The 15,593-nt window shown below is 37.9% G+C and overlaps 1 pseudogene; it reads right to left on the bottom strand.

The window, feature by feature from the left end:
• Positions 1-7,117: 7,117 nt before the first annotated feature.
• On the bottom strand, positions 7,118-7,302 carry LOC115229641 (annotated as a pseudogene).
• Positions 7,303-15,593: the final 8,291 nt, after the last annotated feature.

The following is a 15,593-nucleotide window of genomic DNA, read 5'->3' as shown; positions in this document are numbered from 1 at the left end:
CTGAAATAGAGATGAAGGGCTTGTCTGAACTCAAGCCCGTTAGCCTCGAAAAACCCAAGATACGAAATAAGACAAATTTTCTCATTCAGTTGTAACCTCCCCTCTTCTATGACGTGGTGGTTGTGATTTAAAATCCATTTAACCATCCGAGTAGTTTCAGTCACCAAAAACTCAATCGATTTGTCTAATTAGTAACTTAATGTAAATAGGACGATCAAAGAATTTTTTGTCAGCTAGGTCATCATAATTTGAATTTTTATTGATTTAATTTAAAGAAAAACCAAATTTTAATAAAAACCAGTCCCAAAATTAGTGACAGATATGTATTTTGATGTCTAGCTCAAATGGAGGATAGAGGATTTCATCACAGGGATAATTCACCAGTTTAAAATCGCTGTCATAATAAAAATAGACTTGATTAATGACATTCTGATGGTTGGTAACAACCTTCACAGTAACTCCATACGACTTGAAAATTGCTTCTTCAAAACGGATACGCTAAATCTTAAGGATTGCAATCAAACCGAATAACTTTCTTCTTTTGACGGAATAATTCCATAATCAGAAAGTTTTCTAGAATGTATCACCAATAACTTAACTCGTCTAAATTAATTTCCTTGCGCAATTCCAACGCTTTACTGAAATATTTCAATTCTCCATCGAGAATTCCTTTAAAATGCCGTCCATGTTTATTCCATTCATTTTCCTGAGTTTAATTTAACTCAATAATTACCAAAACATTTCATTCGGATGACTTTTTAGGTCACTAGAAAAATATTTCTCTAGTTCTGTTTTTATTGGCTAAAAATTGATTTATTGAAACAGTACATCTAATTTAACAATAGAAAATGGACATGTCCCTTCAGTACTGAGATTTTTAACGGACCAGAGGCCGTGAATAGTCCACGTTGATGATCCCGTTTTTATGTAATCTTTATTCTTATTGATTATAACATATTAATTAAACTTCAGCATAACCAGGCTGCCACTGTAAGGCATAGACATATGATACAGAATTCATTCTAGATTAAAATTATGATAATTAATTTTTAGTTGTTATTTCGTTTTAGGTTATCCTAATGAATTTTTTAGATAAAATTTATGGTTAATTTTTAATAAAAACTTATTTTTATTCTAGATTTTAAAGAATTGACTAATTTTAGTTAATCGAAAAATATGAATTCCATGTAGCCGCTCCCAGTCATTTTTATCGATAAAATAAAGATCATTTGTTCGCTAGACAATATACTTATTAACATCAAGTCCATCGTACAGTGGATACTGCCGAACATTGGCATCGTTTTACTGTCTATAAATTAATTTGACGTTGAGACATTAAAAGCACAGTCGTTCCAACATTTAAATTTTCTTCGTCGCATCTCCATTTTCTGTTTTAAACATTTTTTCCCCTGATCTGGACGAATTGATGAAGTCTTTCAAAATTTTATGTTGTGACAAAAAATATCTTTTTAATTGTTCAAACTTTCTTTCTTTCGTATTAAAGAGTTTAAGAGATAGGTCTTGGTTGAACTCGGGATGTAATGAATTAAAATACGACAAGATTTCCTCTTTTAGGTAATTTATTCCCTATCATGCATGTGCATTTTTTCATGTGTATCGTAAAAATATAGTCTTCTCCCATTGGAATTGAATTTATATGATTTGGACGACTTTTTGTTACACCTCATAAAAAGACACGTGATACAAACAATATAATTAGCAATTTATATCGAAGGCGATCGACTGGTCAGCCACCACTGACTTAATGGAATCTAGTAAATCAGTTCTATCAGATGATGCTATTTGAAAAAGTTTTTAATTTGTACAAAATGATCCAGAATTAAAGAAAGTTTATGTGATGAGGAAAGTTTAAATTAAAATGGTTTCAAATTAAAAAAATCATGAAAACAGTTGAATCGATGAATCATGATGAAAAATCTACCGCTGATTCCACTCAGTTAAAATCGAACAATATGAATTGTACAATGTTTATAATGAAGTTGAAATCGGTTCTTTTTAAAAAAGCGATTCCTTCTAAAAGTGTGTGCATTAAATCAATGCTAGGAATAAAGTTGTCGAAAAGTCGTTTTTCTTTACTATTATTCGCAAACTGTTCCAATTCGGATAAATGAAGGCCTTAGTAATAAGAAGATTCAAAGTCAAAGGTATTTTAAAATTTTTAAAATTGAAAATTAGACAATCTACACATTCTTTGATCTAAGTAAATTATCTCATAAGACCATCAAAAAGTTATTCCGTCACGCTCAATAGATAAATGTGAAACAATCACAATCAACAATGAATCTAAGAAGTAAAAATATAATTATGAAGAAATAATTAATAAATTTTTAAATTGATGGTCTAATATCTTATAGTGTATTGGTGTGATTATAGATATACTGAAATTAAAAACTAATGGAATTTTGAAAAAAAATCAAAACAAAATGATTCAAAAAAAGTTAATCAGTTAGTGATTTTATTTAATATTAACTCAGGAAACAATTATTGAACAGGAATCGAATAAGAATAGAGTAAATCTTTCAGAAGCCTTCAGTTCAGAGTTCTAGAGATTACAACAAGCAAATATTATGCGAATTGGAGAAATGTCCAGAAAATTAATAAAAACATCAAATTCTCATTTTTATGAATATAAATGATTTATATATTCACTGAATATTATTCAGTCATTTTCATATAAAACGAAAAGAAGAAAAACATCAAATCACTATTATCAAACATGTCAACAAATTACTATTTAGACGTTCAGATCGTCAGTGATTCCCTTTTCCGCTTGGAAAAGAATTTTTACAACATTCATCTTTTTTTTCATTTCTACGGTAATTTTTTTTCAGCTGAGGGTCCCTTCGATTTATATTTAAGTTCATGTTTCATTTTAAATATATTTGACTGGTCTAAAATGGAGGATTAGAGAGGTTAATGCAGTGGATAACTAATGATAAAAGATGAAAAATGCTGATAAATTAAAAATAAACATATTTCGCAGCCATAGTTCCACACACTGACAGAATTGATTTGTCCAGAGCAGCAGAGGACACAGATCTGCTTATCATTGAAAAATCCTCATCTTCAAACCGATTCCGTGGGACAATTCTACCCTCTAACAAATAGAATGCAAGTACGATGACTTCGAAGCAAACCTCCGATCCTCTGGAAAACAAAAGTATTTCCCAATTAACAATTTAGACTTTGGAAGTCAAAAATGGCCTTTTCCCGAATCATACAAAACTTACAATCAGAAATAACAAGAACTTTTGAATTTGTCTCCAACCTTCAGTCTCAGTAGGGTCACTTGTACCCTCAGGCGAGTCCACTCTTCCTTCTCCCCTTCAACGAATGACATATAATAGTAATTATGACTCTAAATAAAGAAATTTGTGTCACTGACAATTATCCCGACTCTTCTAAAATACTCCGACCTGTTTATTGGGGAAGACTGCAGTCGATTTGTGAGCGACTTCTTAGTTAGAACTCCTTCCATGTCTTTATAAGTTGGTACGTGCAACTACATGTACGATTGTAAGCCAAGGACTTTGTTCTCTTCAAACACAGTTTAGCCCGACAATGTGGCAACTGTTTGAGTTTACAGTTCTGTCTTCTGTTCCCTTCCTCCTTGGGGCGGATATGACGCATATGTCGTCAGTGGATATGCTTCCAGAGAAGTATGTCAAATGATGAGAATCACGTAAAATATGCCACAGTGATCCTTCAGAGGAGGTCGAGTATATTCGTGGATATTAACAATGATGGATTTTAAACCAATGAGTCCAGCAAAATAACAGCCAAATATACAGTCAAATCTCCACCTACCTTAAGCAGTCAATATGTCAAGTTAGAGATTGAAGGCTAAAGCCAAGAAGGCCAAAGAGGCCGAGAAACTGAAGAAACAAAAAAAACTGTCAAAAAGAGCGGGAAATGCCACAATTTGATTCACTTTTGGACGTCGAATTCATTCTTGGGTGCTGATTTTGCTTGAAAAACGGAGGTGGTGGAACCCTCTTTATCGAGCCATTGACGGGGTCGGGAAAGTCAGTGAAGGACCCGGACTTTGTGGGGATCGAATCAATTTGGAATGACCAGAACTACTGGATGTGTACACACAAACGCCGAGAATACTCTTTGTCCTGTCTAAATTATGATTTGGAGAACACGGAAGTGTGGGAGAAAATGTTCCTTCTGAGGAGACCACTGAGGGTCCCTGTGAAGACTTGGGAGAAGACCTTGAAGAGTTGATTGAGGAGGACAAGCTATATTTCGACCAATCAAACTACCCAAATCGTGGTGTCCTCCAATTCGGGTCAATTAAAAGGTGCAAATTCGAGTAGTAAAAATCAGATTATAAAACTCACAATAAAAATAAAAAAGAATTTTTTACTACAACCAACAGCAAATCGAGACCTTTACTCCATACTCAATGCCCGACGGGGTCATTCGGAGGGTCACGACCTTCTCTGACTACGAACGTTGACCGTAGTAATTCACGTGATAGAAAACTGCAAACTCTCGGTCGATGAATTCTATAAAAACAGAGTCGAGAAACTTGAAAAAAGAACGATTAATCAACAAACCAACACTTTTTGTGAATTCTTCAAATCTGGACGGCCTAGATATCTGAAGGGTGGTTTAAACACATGTCCCATGTTGGTAGAACACGAATATGGTCCTGCGGAAACGAAAAGAATAATGCGATTCTATCACAGGGGACGTCTGGACTGTCTGACCTCCCGCGAAATGACCGCGAACAAAGTCGTGAAGTATTACGAAGGGAGGGATGACTTCATGCTTTCTATAAAAGTGAAATATTCCAAAAAAATGATAAAATTCCAAACTCCAGGAAACGAGCAATTCTCCCAAGGACAATTTGGGTTTTATTTTGATTTATTTTGGAATATTTGCGAAGAGTTTGGTCGGAACAGACTATTGGAAGCAGAAGAGACATTGCCAAGTTGACATTCGACTCAAAAACAAAAAAATCTACGTCGTCTACCACGTAGGGGACGACAAGATTTTCCCGGGACACACACCTTCATCAAGACGGCATCTTCTGAAGAGAAAGTATCGGATATATATTTTGATGAAGAAATGCACACAAGTTTCAATGTACATGTTTTGAATTACGTAATCAGCCCAATCCATCATCAGAGCCCTTCAAGACCTCCCAGATGTATAAACTCCTGCTCAGTCTTGTCCAACACGAGAACAAATCAAAGACTGAAATTTATGAATCTGAAAAAGAGGTTCGCCAATTCGCGGCTATCGTGGTCCAACAGGAGGCGAATCGAGGAGGCCCTATGGATTTTCCTTATCTCACAATCCTTCCCCCAAGCAGGTTACGAAGGCCTGGTCACCTTGCAAGCAGTAATGATTAAGTCACCAGTTCTGACAAGATTGAGCTAGCCACAGCAATATTAATCTTCACAATAGGTCTCAAATCTTGAGACGAAACATCATAAATCCCTAGTTGAAATGGAAGGAAGTTTGTAGAAGAGTTTAAAGAAGTTAATATAATCATAGTAGCTATTTTGGTTTTATTTTGTAATTCTATTTAATGTTAGGAAGACAACTAGCCATTAATCCGTTATTAGAAATTACATTTTTGACTTTTCCCTTTCTGGACGTTATTAATTGCAACGAAATATAGGCTTGTATTTGGAATCTACTAGCTTATTCTATTGGAATTGAACGAACAGTGTTCCGTCAAAACCTAAACTGTTGTTATTCAATTACACGTCATTTCCTATTTTAAAATCATATTTTTACCTGTGCTTTATTTTAGACTTCATGTGACTCAATTGCCATGGCGCTAAAGAAAGTAATCATTGGACGCGATTAATAAACATGGGAGAAAGAAATGACTGTTCTCCAAATATTTTTGAATTTAGAAATCAGTTTTGCTTTTAAAAGTGGTGAGTTTGTTGGTCTTAAAACTAAAAATACACATATAACTACGATTGTAAGATTTCATGCTCTCAGGTACCATTTTGAAGTCTACATTGGATAAAAATGGATACAAACTTTCATTCTTTTGATTTTTTATCCCAAAGATTTTCATTATTTAAAAATTAGAAACAATAATTTAATTAGTTAATAAGACGCTCGGACAGCCTCGCGAATAGCAATGCCATTCTTACGAATACAGCGATCGACAGATATTCCAAGAGCCTAAATGATTCTCTGGAATCGTGTCTTATCATTGATATCCGTCGACCAAGCGAGGGAGGAAGAGGCGCGTCTTGGGGCCAAAGATCCCCCAAGACTCCATAGAGTAAAAGAAGCGAATTCGAGAGGTGGCCGTACTTGAGAATCTTGCAATCCTCGGCCAGCCTCGAAGCGTGCCCAGGATCAACAGCGGGCAGTGCGGGATTTCAGTCGGTGTCTGAGCAGGTGGAGTCCCAAATACGAGATTTCCGCTGCTGGTAAGGGAAGGTGGACATCTGAGCGTTGCCGTCTCCTCTATCAAGGTCAACCGGGTCAAAGATTGACAGGACGACCACAGAAACAAGAGCTCTCTGTAGGATTGCGTTGAGTTCACTGTGGCAAGTAGCACGACCGGCACTTCGACAGCAAGCGAGAGGATGCAAATCGTACTCTCAACAGTTCCCACACAGAGGCATTTGTGCGCCTGAAAGATCTTCACCCAGACACGGAGGGAGATTGCGATCCTAAACAATTCTTGTCCACCAGATCCCGATGGAAGACAAGAGGAGAGCTTTTAATCAAACACTGCGGGGATCATCGAAGACCAGATTGCAGCGTGAGCTCGTAAAGATCCTAAGGATAAGGTCAAATTGGAGAGAATGTCATCTCAGTGAAAACACGGTGTACATCTTACGTGTAAAAGGTCTTGGGGCGGAAAAGTAGTTTCGGAGGAGGAAAATAGCCAAATTAGGCTCGATATCTTTAAGCTCCTCGATCATTTTAGATAGATTTGAGATTTTTCAAGATAGTGAGCCTTCAAGGGCAGAAGGACACATGAAAAAAGAGAATCCTAAGATTTGATTTGGCTGTAATTTGAAAGTGGGAAAGAATCTTTCGGGACCAAAAGGATAACCGTGGAACATTAAGATGTTTACAAAGTTAGATAATTTAAAAAAGCAAAACTGCTCAGAAACTCTACATACCCTCTAACCAACAGGAACAATCTTCCAAACGTTCAAAGAAGAACGTCAAGTTACGCTCAAACAATGCAGAGTATAGAACATCACCACAGCTTTATGTAAGAACAATCTTGATGAACGTTCTTTTAAGGCAAATTTTAGAAATGATCCTTAGAAGTCTAGCCTTAAAATTGATGATGAAAAAGAACAATTTTTATGAACGTTCTCTCAAGGCAAACTTTAGAAATGATCCCTAGAAGTATAGCCTTAAAATTACGCAGAAGAAGAAAAATTTTTATTTAAAAAGAGGCTGTTAGTAGAGGATAGATAAGGACCTTCGGCATTCCTGCCTTTTTAGTCCCGGACACACGCTCACCTCTCAGCCGCAAACTAAGACTTACTGCCTTACCTGCCACCCAGACATTATCTTCTCTAAGACCTCAGGGAGGCCTTTGAGGGACAATTCCTGGGTGTCCGAGAGCTCCTTTGCCATCCAAGCCATGGGCTAGCCGGATGGCTTGTCTTCTGACTTTCTTGAGCGCGTCAACGTACTTCTCCCTGTCCTCGCAGAAATGCTAGACATGAACGTCATAAGTCAACAGAGGGGTAACACCCCGGCCTTAAAAAACGCGTAGCCAGGCACCTCTCCGCAAACGGAAAGCACGCAACGCGCCTAGTCCCTGCACGCATTTTTGTACGTGCAATGTGATCATCGAACTTACCGGACGGCTTGAAAAGCACGCCCAAATAAGTCATCCGATCAACTGCAGCGTTTGCTGACCCGTTCAGCAATAACCTAGGAACGTAATAGTGTAACTGTTGTGACTTTAGAAAAGCCCCTGATGCCGCACGACCTGTCCGCGAGATTCAAGGAACCTCGACAGCCAGCGCCTTAGACACGGAAAACCCACACGTGGCGAGGGAGAGCTTCGGAGGCCATTGCCTTTTCAATGTAAAGACTAACTAACATACACTTTTTCTTCTGGAGGGCGCACTTCATCTCGAAGACACCTTCCATAAGCAGTCGCCGCACGAACGACCCTCCCTGAAGCCCCTTGGAACTCGGAGAGGGCATACCACCGTCAGCTCCTCCAGGAGCCTTCGGTGCATGATCCTTTCTAAAATTTTAGATACAGCGGGAAGCAAGGAAAGGGGCCTGTATCCCCCGGGGACATCATGAGGGCATCCTGGGTTTTCCGATAAGGATTACCTCAGCCACTTTCCATCTAGGGGAATCATCCCAAGTCGCAATTGCCTTGTCAATCGCAATTGGGGATTTATGTGGAATCTTCCACAATTGCCTTGTCTCCATAAAGGACTCCTAGCAATATAACACGGAATGTAAGCCTTTAAACGAATTGGTCCAATGTTCTTCGTCGCCTCTCCATTCTGCCGAGAACTGTAAATCTTTTCCAAAAAATCAGCTTTCAATGGCTGCTGGATCTCTAAAACAGTGATGACGGCACATACTTTAGGAATGTCATCAAACTCATATTCAGGATTAAAATCAAAAAGGAATTGAGATTTATTGAATGCCACCGGACCACAAACTGAAAATTATTTTTGGACATCCAACCTCTATTTTGGCCTCTAATGATAAAACCGTCATAATTCAATTCAAATATTCGCCGAATCGTCAAATATGACTCATCTCTGTCACGGGAATGTGCAACGAGACAACCAGCAGTCGAATGACAGAATTAGCAACATTGTTCTATTGAGGAACTATAAAACAGGAACAATAAAAGACTGGAAATCAGACCCCAGTGAGTTCATATTACCCAAGGCTCTACAAATAACCTAATTTGGTTAACTCGAATATCAATCCAGCATTTCCTCTACAAGCCATAACTCAACAGTATGAATGGACACATTGACCGAGTCACGTCTTTTGAGCAGAGAATGTGGTGAATCAGAGCCTGACAAATTGACCAAAAGTCTTGTTTATAAACAGTGGCATCAAATATTGGAAAATCTGAAAATCTTCATAAAACAAAAAACCTTATTTGATGGAAAATATGAACATAAAGACTCGAAATAAGTCTAAAATTTGAAATAAAGTCAAACCGCGGTAATCTGTTGACCCAGATTAGTCATGACCTCATTTCTGGATGGGTCGTCCTCAAATATCCTGACAAGGGTCAATAAAAACGCTTCAAAAATGAAGATTCACTACAAAATTGTCAAACATGACCTTGAATTTAGAAGAAGACACGCAAAACAAGACATTCCAATTTCTGCCTTTCCAGCAATGGCAACAAACAAATCGAGTGCGAAAAAGGCACAAAGATTCATCGTTTGATCCCCTCGAACCATCAGGTCGTCACCTTCGTTGACAAAATCACACACAAGCAACACCAACGACCTACAAATGAAACAAAAGGAGATACCGAATGACAAATGTCCCCATTTCTACACCAAATCTACAAGTGACGCAAAACTCGCAAAAGACGACGTCGAACTGGAATGGGAGGACGACGAAACTGCGTGTTTGTGACAAAACCAACTTCCAAGAGTTCTGAGCATCTTGCCAATATCCGACTTGACTACCATTAGATGTTTTTCCCACGGAAGGCGGAAAGTAGAAGTTTGGACGAGCTCAATTGGAGGGGGCAGTAGAGAGGACAGCAAATTCAGACCTGGGATGTAACATTCGGGAGAATAAAGCATATTCGAAAGCATTTCCCTCACCATTGTAACCCAAGTCAGAACAGGTGTCTTCCAAATGGATGAATTCTGTCAGAATGTCAATCACAGTGCAAGTGATCTACTAATTGGAGACAAACAGAATACTTCATTTTTGTTGTTGGATCCAACCGGGAAATGAAAAACTAAACTCCAACAACAAAGCAAAGGACAGAAAATGGCCGAATCTTTAAACTAGAGAACATAAAGACTAAAGTCGACAACTGGACATCCGCATTCTGACACATCTCGTACAAAAGTGAGGATAATTTGCAACGTTGGGAGGAGCAGGTTCAAAAAATAAGTCATTACTTCAACAGAAGGTCAAAGGACAACCAAGCTGGTTCAGCGATTGTTAGAATATTCTAGAACAATCCAGAAATATGTGAAAAACATTTATCAGTTCGAACAGACAACGGAATCCATTAGCAGACACAAAATAAAGAAGAAACGAAAGCCTCTGAAACTTGCTTTGGTTTTCCTCGTCACGATGTTTAGGATTAATGACATCACTGCACATTCTCATCACACAAGCAGTCCAAATGGCTGATGTGACAAATTCTGGGAGTAATGTGCAATGGCGGACACAGCCTCGGTCATACACTCATCCTCCGTCCAGTCAATCTGCTTATTTGTTGTAGCAATTCCCTTAAACTGGATAAGCACTCATCGTCATCTATATCTTGCATACAAACTCCATTACACATACTTTGCTTAGCAGAGGCAGAAGCTGACTTGTTAAAAACTAAAAAAAATCTAGCAGACGTAGCCGATTCGATGCTATTCGACAAAAACGACCAAATAACGAGAACAGCCACACTCCAGTGACGAGCACTCATTTTCTAAAACAGTTAATCTGATTAATATACCGAAAATCCTCACAAAAAGACTAACAATCAATCAAAATTATCCTCCATCTCAAAAACAGCAACCATGGCCTTCCTCCCGTGTGCGTGAGAACACATTTTGAGGATTTTTTCAATCACGTCGGAAAAGGAGTCAATGGCACAATTCTCGTCTAAATAAATAAAAACGTAAAAAACCAGAAAGTAAATCCCTCAAATTTTCAGCAGACGAATTGAATGAAGTCGGCATTAACTCACAATAACTTAGTAACAACACAGAACGCGTAGATTCAAAAAAACGAAGATCCACGTCAATAAACGCGTTGAAAAAAGGAGGACACTTCAAAAGAAAAAGCAATCCTTTGTAGTTTGAAGAAAAAGTCATCAAAAAACTCCAAAACGACCAAACAAAGTCATTTTTATCCTGAAGTAGCAAATGAGGAGAGTTGGAAATGAGACGATCGACACATTCAAAAACACGACTATTCAAAAAAAGGATAATTAGTGAAAAGTACAATTCTTCCAAAAGGGTGTGGATTAAACCGAATGATCAACGTGGATCCCCAAATGAAACGTCTTCGGGAACACAATACTGAAATCTACCAACAAGTAACATCCACTGAATACATTTCCAACTCAGTTTGAGAGTGAGAATATATTTTGATGAGAAAGTCTTTGATAACTTGATGGACATTGTGGACATTTTCCAATTCCTTTGTCATTCTGAGACTTTCTCCAATTGATTTGAGTGCCTGCCAAATCTCCAACTTGGACAGGAGAGTCTGAACAGTTGCTCTTAGCCTAATAGACTGAATAAACATACATCAGGGACCTCGCTGATTGAGTCAAATAAATCTTAAAGAGAAGAATTGTGCATAGTCAAAATATCAAAGCATTCCGAAAACCGGAGAAGAGTGCTAAATGAAAGGATGAAACTTCATCTAGGTGACCGTCAACTCGGATTTTGCCAACTCATTGAGCCAGATTGAAACCAACGGAGATTAAGAACACGGACAGCCACAGAATTCCCAGTTTCGGCCAACTGCTCGATTAGAGAAAAGCCTATTTTTAAAATCTCCGAGCTCTTTGTGGGACACTCCGAATCTCACAAACACAAAACATTCGAATTTTGACTTGTCTGACTTTTCAATTCTCTTCAACAAAAACGGCATTTTTAAAATGTAATCTTTACACGATTTTCGATTGAAACTACAAATGAAACCAGTTTTTGAATATATTTCGGATTTTAATTCATTTTTGACGAATTCAAAAAAAGAATCAACCTCATTTTGACTAACCAAACCAGAAATATCATCTTTTTCCTCCAGGGGGGTCAATTGTTCATCGAATGAGTTCAATAAAACAAAAAACAATTCATTCTGAAATATAAATATGAATATTTACAGTTTGTGGACAATTTTCCAAGTCTGAGTCATCCTCATTCAATAATATTAATTCTAAAAAGTAGTTTTATTAAAAAAATACTTTTCAAAGCATCGTCAGAAGTATAATTGGGGAAACTCTATATAAAATGATTATTTGTAATACATAGTTCATGTTGGGATCTAGTGAGCTCGATCCACATGCTAATCACGACATTAATTAAAAAGACGACTAACGATTGACCCTCAACTCTCTGGGAAACTGCGGAGAGGCAATCCCGATTACCACGAGAGTGATGTTCTTGTAGCTTCCTCTCAAGACTAGACAGGTTGTGGGCATCTGAATTGTGAGGGGAGAATACTTTGTAGTCAATTGTGCTCATAAATGTTGATTGGTCATATATTGAACACTAAATCAATCAATTGTCGACTATACGTGTTGACAATGAGGAATTCCCGCGTTGCGATATCAAAAACGTGCAATTCAACCAAAAAACTGTTCGGGGATGTGCATCTGAGATTATCACAACAAGAAACCCTCTTATTTTATTCTGTTTGACTTCAATGTCGTTTGGGATTATTCTGATTTCCTTAAGATATGTTCAGGTTGGAAAGTCTATGCAATCCACGTGTTTCTTTAATTATTATAAATATATTTATTATAACTTTTATATTTATGTGGGTAAAAGTCCCGGAAAATAGAATGCAATCGGATATCGAAACAGACATGCAACCTCACAACTTAATTTAAATAAAATTATTAAAAAACATTCATTATAAATTAAAAAAACATAAATTAAAAAGCTAAAAAAACCATCTAACTTTATTTACATTAAAAACTAGTATTAAATAGTAAAAAACAGAAAATTATTTAAATAAAAAGTGATTAAAATAAAAAATGGCATAAGCCACATATTTCGCAGACTATTCAAAATGTTCCCCATTAATAAAATTAAAATCCTTAAAGACTGACTGATCCACCCGAGAAGCCACGTCGCTGTATAAATATAAAACAACAACAAAACGGAAATTTTTTTGTAAATCGAAGACGTCGCTTAGTGAATGTCTCCGGTATTTTAGAAAGGTCATTCCTGCCTGAGACATTCGGCTTAAACGGCGGAACAACTGAACGTGTTTTCAGTGCCTCCCAGTCGACGGAACGGAAAAAACTGTGAGTCTCCAAATCCGTTCTCCCCGTCTCCAAATTACACCTAACTTCGTCGCCGGGTCCTAAACATACAACAAACAGGAATACTCGATCGAGTAACTCCTGCACTAAACTGGAGGCCGAGGGACTCAGAAACCGCGAAATTCTCACATTTTTGTTAACAATCATTTAAATAGTAAACCACAAGTCACTCTGGAAGAGATACTCCTCTTGGAATCCCTCTCCAATATTCGGGGGGACCTCGAAGGGGGATCTTCCGGACATCAATTCATACATCAACACTCCAAAAGCCCAATAATCAACCTGAAACCCTGAAAATGCCAGGAAAGCACATTCCACCATAATTTGGGCCAGTTATCAGCTCGGGGGCCAAATAGTTCGGAGTCCCGCAGAAGGTCGAGGTCACATCTCCGGGATATGTGTTAAACTGAATACCCAACACGGAAAACCTTTGCAGAGACCGTAATCCGTGTGAGTGACGTGTCCGTCGTGCTCCAACAAAACATTGTCGAGTTTCAAATCTCTGTAAATGATGCCTAAAATACCCAATCAAATAAAAAACCGTTCGAATGAAGATAGTCGAGTCCCAAAATATTTCCCGCTATAAAACCGTGAATGATCCTCGGGAAGTCGCTGCATTTGTTCCATGTGCGACATGAGGTCACCTCCGTTAGCAAAATCAATCACAAAAACAAGTCGGAACTCATTTTTTAATTCATACCGATTCCGGTCTGGAAAGTCAAGTGGAGACCCACCAGGAAGTGGTTGAGGGTTGAAATCCTGAAGACTTCCTTCTCAATAAAAACACTCTCCAAATCCTACAAAAAGTGAGTTTATTTAACCTCGCTGTGGTCAAATAAAATGGACTTTAAAATCACTTAGAGAGCATAAATCTTTTTCGTTGGACGAAATTCCGCCGCAAATACTTTGGGCGTAACTTCCGGCTCCGATAACCGACAAAACCAGAAATTTTTCAACTCAACTTTGTCACTCTCAAATTCACTTTCCTTGCAGAATTAGAAATTATTAAACTCTTCAAATCCCCCGAAACGTTAATTTTTCTGAGCCATCTTCGGAAACCTGGGAGACCCCTCCGCACCTGCCCTGGTAAGCTCGATAACATCGTTTGTGGACAAAAAGATTGCATTTACTACACGAAAGCGAGTTTGAGAAAAATCTCCAAACACTCTGATGACAGTAAACACACGGAATATTCTTAAAAAGCAGTTTTTTGTGGAATATTAACTTTTTTGGGGAATTTGTTGGAGTAGGAATGTCCTCGGATTTGATATATCTTGAGCATAGTTTGATACTCGCCGATACATGTTCCCTAATTGTAAATAAGTAATAAAACATTTTTCATTCGGACACAACACTCCTGGCTTTTCTGGGACTGCTAAAAAACTAACATAAATCAAAAATCGGTTACTGTGGACCCGAATTCTGGGGTCAGGGAGAACTGAGGGCTACTCGAATCATTTCCAGGAACTCAATTGAGAGGACAAAATGATCGGGTCACCTTCGGGGTCGATCCATTTGACGGTCATTGGCTTGTTTTCGTCGACGTCAACAAAGCCTCTGATTTGTGTTATGAATTGTCAAAAGTGACAAATGAGGGATCAACGACACGGAAGACAACTAATTTGGGTAGTCGTATTTTTGTTACTCGTTAAATGCAGTTTCTATGCGAATTAGGCGGATAAGATTGTCTTTGTGATTTTCAGTGCACATGAAATTTTTTCTGATTTTTTATTGATGCCTATAGTATATCTGTATACTGTATATGACCTATAGTATATCTGTGGAAACTGTTGAACGGTGTGGGTTACGGTTAGTTAATAAAATAAGCCCGAACGAGTATATGAAATGGCCAGTTTATTTACAGAGTTTCTACGGGTTGTACTTATCGTGACTAATGGAAATGGCGATTTATTTCGGTCTTTTTAGTATTGCGCTGTAAGAACAGTGAGATACAAGCCTAAATCCCGCTTGCAACCAACAACGTCAAAAAAGCTTTTCAAATTTAACCTCACCTATATAGTCAAAAAAAGTCGATGTCCGCCAGGCACAGGAAAGACGTTGTGTGCCTGAGCTGTGGTCAACAGAACGGACGTCTGTTTTATAAGAGTGATATGCTTAAAGTTGGAGCAGAAGTACATAGGGGACGTGCGAGGATAATTCGGGAGATATTTAAGTTAGCCAAATTAATGACCTTATTATTACATCAATTGATGGAATCATACATACTGCCATCATATGAAACGACACTCCTGAATTTGCCATCCTTGGACACCTTCATTGAGCACAACCAACCATACTGTGTTGTATAAAGGCGAGGTTTTTCTCTTTGTCACGGAATCTTCAAATAACCGTGCCTTTTATCTCTCGCCTCTCATGT

Source organism: Octopus sinensis, unplaced genomic scaffold, assembly GCF_006345805.1.
Source record: "Octopus sinensis unplaced genomic scaffold, ASM634580v1 Contig13306, whole genome shotgun sequence".
Taxonomy (NCBI): domain Eukaryota; kingdom Metazoa; phylum Mollusca; class Cephalopoda; order Octopoda; family Octopodidae; genus Octopus; species Octopus sinensis.
The sequence above is the reverse complement of the archived record's forward strand: the minus strand, read 5'-3'. Positions and strand labels throughout refer to the sequence as shown.